This window comes from Terrapene carolina, unplaced genomic scaffold (genome assembly GCF_002925995.2).
Source record: "Terrapene carolina triunguis isolate 2854851 unplaced genomic scaffold, T_m_triunguis-2.0 Scaffold97, whole genome shotgun sequence".
NCBI lineage: Eukaryota > Metazoa > Chordata > Testudines > Emydidae > Terrapene > Terrapene triunguis.
The window spans coordinates 16,223,820-16,229,262 of record NW_020664448.1 but is presented as its reverse complement, the minus strand read 5'-3'; positions in this window follow the sequence as shown (position 1 = coordinate 16,229,262).

The following is a 5,443-nucleotide window of genomic DNA, read 5'->3' as shown; positions in this document are numbered from 1 at the left end:
GGAATTCTGTCACCACCTTGGGAAGAAATTTAGGACGTGTCCTAATAGACACTTTTGACTGTATACAGCCAGTCAGCCATTAGTGCCTGAATTTCTCCCACTCTTTTAGCAGAAATTATGGTGATCAAAAATGCCATTTTCATTGACAGATGTAGCAGAGAGGAGAAGCCATGAGTTTGAAGGGTGGTCCCATGAGGGCTGTAAGTACTAGGTTCAGGACTCAAAGGGGAACCAGTTTTCTCACAAGTGCAAACACTTTAATTAGGCCTTTCAGGAACCTGATCACTGTCAGATGAGAATATATTGCATGGTCCTCCACCGGCGAGTGGTGAGCTAAGATTGCCACCAACTGCACCTAGACAGAACTTGTCTTCCTTTTTAATTTGAGTAAGTAGTCAAGAATGTGTGTGATCGAGGAGTGGTGTGGACTCAGAGTGTAGTTGGCACCAGTAGGAGAACCTTGTCCATTCAGCCAGGTTAGTTTGTTGTGTTGATTCTTTCCTACTTTTTTATTAGATCTTCCCTCACTGGAAAAGTGAAAGCCCACTCAATCAATGACATCCATCCAGTCCCCATGCTGTGAAGTGCAGGGATGGTAGATTCAGGTGCAGGATTTTCCCTCAGTTCTGAAACAGCATGTCTGAAAATGTCTGCTAGCATGGTCTGTAGTCCAGATAAGTATCCTGCTGATAGAATTCGGTGGTTGATGCACCAGTTCCAGAGTCTGATGGTTCCTTGGCAGAGTAGGGATAACCTGACCCCACCTGGTTTGTTGATTTAAAACATGGTGGTCAGATAGTACAAATCATGATTAACAAACTGCCCTTCTATTAGATAGCCTGAGAGTCCTTTCTCCATCTGTTCAACTCTGAGTTCTAAGAGATTGATGTACATTCTTTTCTCTCTTGTGGCCTACAGGTCCTGTGTCATTAATTCATCTATATAGACACCCCATCCCTGTAAGAACGTGTTTGTGAAAACAGTCCTAGTTGGTAGGCGTGCTCTGAAGGGGACCTCCTTGCATGTGTTCAGTGAGTCCTTCCTCCATTTCAACAAGGACAGGACCATGAATGGGATGACAAGCATGTCCAAGTGGTTCTTGAAGGGTATATAGACCCACTTCAAGGAGCAGTGGAGAAGACTAGCATACGGCATCACAAGCGTGCAAGTGGCCATATGACCTAGAAGAGAGAGGCATGCTCTTATGCTGGTGTTTGGGTTTCTTTCTAGTTGAATTAAGGGTGGACACTTTCTTTAATTTGTCCAGAGGGAAGGCGGTCTTGGTGGAGTTTATAGTCACACCAATGAATGTAATCCTCTGAACTGGGGTTAAGGCTGATTTTCTGCATGTTGATTCTCAGGCCTAACTTCTTGAAAAGGTCAAGAGTAATGCAAATGGCTTCAGAAGTCTGAGGAGATTTCACCCATACTAGCCAATCATCTAGGTCAGGGTATACGCTGATGTTGGCAGCATACTTCAGAAGACTTACTACTGAGAGCACCTAGTTGAAGACTTTTGGTACTGTGGAAAGTCTGAAGGGCAGTACCTGGTATGGGTAGTGATCCTGGCTCACTGTGAATCTCAGGAAGTTCCTGTGGGATGGAATGATGGAGATGTGAAAGTATGCATCTTGAAGATCAAGACATGCAAACCAGTCTCGATTCCAGAGTTAGGATTATCATTGCCAGAGTGATCATGTGAAATTTTGACTTGCGAATGAAGGTGGTGAAGTCTTTCAAGTCCAGGATGGGTCCACCAGCCTCCTTTTTTTTTCAAATTGAGAAAATAGTTTGTTAAATCCCTTCCCCCCTTAGCATAGCGGGACCTCTTCCATCGCCCCCAGGGGCATGAAGACCCTTGGATGTAGTAGATCCTCATAAGAAGAGTCCCTGAAAAGGGAAAGGGAACGGGGGCGGAGTATAGGCATCAAAGAAAACTGGATGGTGTAGCAATGTGTTATTGTGTCCATGGTCCATTGGTCGGTGGTGGTAAGGGACCAAGCGTGCCTCAAGTGAAATAGTCAATTTCTGAAGGGGAGGCCTTTGATCTCTGCAGTTGATGGTGGTAGAACACATCTTTTGACCATCCCATCAAAACTAGTGTTTCTGGGAGTGGGAAGACTAGGTGGTTTGTAATAAAGCCAAGGGTTGTCTCCTTTTATGGAAATGCTGATGTTTCCTGGGTGGTTCTGCCAACCTTTGGTGGTAGAAAGGCAGTGCAATTGGTCTCTTGAAGTTTAAAGTTGTTTTATGTGTTTCCTCTTAGGCGCTGGTGTGTAGACTCCTAGGGAATGAATGGCTCTTGAATTCTTCAACATATAGAGTATCTCGTCTATTTTAGAGCTGAACAATTCAAATCCTTCAAAGTGCAGATTCTCCACCATTGTTCGGTCTTCTTTGGGGAATCCTGATTCTTGAAGCTGTGATGCTTATCACATAAAAGACAGCCATTATCATTGATCTGGCAGCCATATCTACAGCCTCCAGCACTCTTGGAGGCTTGTCCTGGCTATGAGTTGGCCTTCATTAACTAGGGAAGTGAAATCCTCATGAGCCTTTTTGGGCAGATTATCTGCAAAGGCAAGCTGCCTCATGTATACAGAAGTCATATCCAGCTAATATGGGATGATTATTGGCCACACGGAACTGTAGGCTTTCTAGAGTAAGCCTTCCAGCCAAATCTAGCCTCTTTGGCTCTCTTTCTTTGGGGGTGGACCTGAATTGTTTTGCCTTTTTGTTTGCAGCACTGACCACAAGGGTGTTTGGGGTAGGGTGGGTAGAATTCCACATCCTTAGGAGACACCTGATATTTTCTGTCTGCCTTGGAGGAAGCAGGAAGCACCAAAGCAGGTGTCTGCCACAGTCTTAGCAGGGTCTATGATAACCCTTCCTGTCAATAAGACTATCTTTCCCACGGAGGAGGCTTGAAGTATGTCCACCATTTGTATGTCTGTTGTTGTAGCTCTTCAATAGGGATTTGGAGGGCCTCAGCCATCCTTTTCAGTAGTTTTTGAAATCCCTTATAGTTGCCCATCTGTGGGGCCACCAGCTCCACAGCAACCTCTTTGTCCTCTGCTTGAGGCTGTGTCAGAACTAGAAAGGGTTATTGGGGTGTTCGTATGTGCGGTGCCGTGGAGGAGACAGTCTTCTGCTCCCTCAGACCACAATTGCTCTGAGCCGACCATGGTCCCCAACAAGGGCACCATGGGCAGTGGTAAGAGTCTAGTAGCAAGGGATTAGAGAACCATTATCTTGGGTTCGGTGGATCCCAGTATCATTCTTATAGGGAGTTCTGATACTCCTCACAAGATGTAAAGGCCTGTGGTGAGAAGCTGGGTGAGTCAAGATGTTGCTGGTACAGATATTCCTTGAACGCCAATTCCGAAGATCAAGCTGAGGAGAATGTGCAGGCTGGATTCATAGGCAATGCAGTGGACCCATGGTGCTGCAGGAATGGATAGGGTAGGTGCCGAATGAAGTGCTGACAGCTGACAGCAGGGGAGGATTGGGGTTCTACAGAGCCATTGGTGCTAAGAATTTGAATAGTGCCGTGTGAGGTGGCGTAGACAGGTGACCTGGAACTAGGTTTTCCCACAGCGGTATTGCAGTCTCCACCAGAGTCATGGTATGGTGCCCTAATCAGCCTGGTTCTGGTGCCAAGAGTCTGTGCCATGGCCACTGAGATAGATAACATTGGGGTTTCATGGCAAACTTTTCCCCAAAGTCCTGGATTGCGGTGCTGGGCATTACAATACCGTATGGTCAGACTCAGCTCAGGATTGAGCTTCGATAGGAACCATTCCAGACTGTGGAGTCTCAGATAATTATTGGCATCATGGGAAGCTTTCTTTAGAAGAAACCATGGTAGGCAATCTACCTCTCGGACTTCTGGCTCCCTGCTGTCTGTCTGAGGACAATGTTGTGGTTCTAGTCAGACAATAAGCCTGCACTTATGATCTGGGGCTCTGAAGGTTCCCATGCGGAGGGTTGGGGGGTGTCGAATAAGCCTGGTTTGAAAGCGTATATCATGGACTTAGTCATTAGGAAGACCTGAAGGCGGGCCTCCCTGTTCTTCATAGCCCGACAGCTTAAGGTCTCGCAAAGGGCATATTTACTGGGACTGTGTGATTCTCCCAGACGGGCACAACGAGTATCCATCAGAGGCTGAGATAGCTCCCTTGCATGAGAGGCAGCATTTGAATTCGGGAGAACTGGATGACACCATACTGGCGACGAATAAGATTCTAACAACTAAAAAGGGACGCAACAGTCAACCTAACGATTAAAACAGTAACACTATAAACGCTATGAGCTATAAATAATAAGAGAGAGGCTGGCCATCTCTGAGAGTCAGGCTCCATCTCTAAGCCATGAGTTGGTGAGAAGAACTGAATAGTGGATAGTGTTCCTCGACCTTTAAGTGGAACATGAGGACTGAAGAGTTCATGTACATCCTAAGGGTACTGTGGGCCAAAAGAGTCTGATCTCTGACCATCAGAGGAATGTGCGTATGGATGATCAGTAGCTTTTAAGGTTTTTTACAGAGGGGTTGTTTAATTGAAGAGGGTCAGATGGCCATTTAAAAAAATCTCAGCTCAATTAACTTCAATTTAAGAACAAACAAGGACAAGTACCGATTTCAGAGTTAAATAGAAATATTTCTGGATAAAACTATTTTAGAAATAGCCTATTTAAAAACGTTCCTTCCTGTGACACAGGGTTGCAGGTTTGCTTTGCAGCTATCAGGCAATATGATGCACCATTATATCTTAGGGTGTGAACCAACATAATGGTGCATCACATTGCCTGATAGCTACAAAGCAAACCTGCAACCCTGTGTCACAGGAAGGAGCGTTTTTAAAAAGGCTATTTCTAAAATAGTTTTATCCAGAAATTTCACACCCTAAGATATTTAAACTGAAGACATGTTTTTCTCACTTTTTGTGGAACAAAGTACTTGTATTGCAGCCATTGTCTCGTCAGCAAAGAGGTAGCATTATGGTTTTAGGTACTGTATTTTATTACATTATCTTGGCTTATCTTGGCCATAAGGTATAAAATACTCAAATAGTTCTTACTGTACTATGCTAGCACCTAGGTTGTTCATTAATAATTCTGAGTGAAAGGTTGAACACTAATTACTTACTGGTTATCCCATTCACACTATTAACAAATCTTTTTTGCAACGTTGATAATAGATATGTTAAAAGGAACCCAGTGAATAAGCTAAATGGGAAAGCAAATGTTAGACTTATTTAGATATTGCTAGGCACTGTCATTAATGTTCGGTTTAAGTGTTTTTTAAACTACATTTTTGGACAAAAGTTATAGATGACACTAATCAGTTAAAAGGTAATTCTCATGCCAGACCATATGGTAAAACCAGTGACTATTTAAAAGCTGTGAAAGATGTACATTACCATCCTGGTAATTAAAAAAAAAA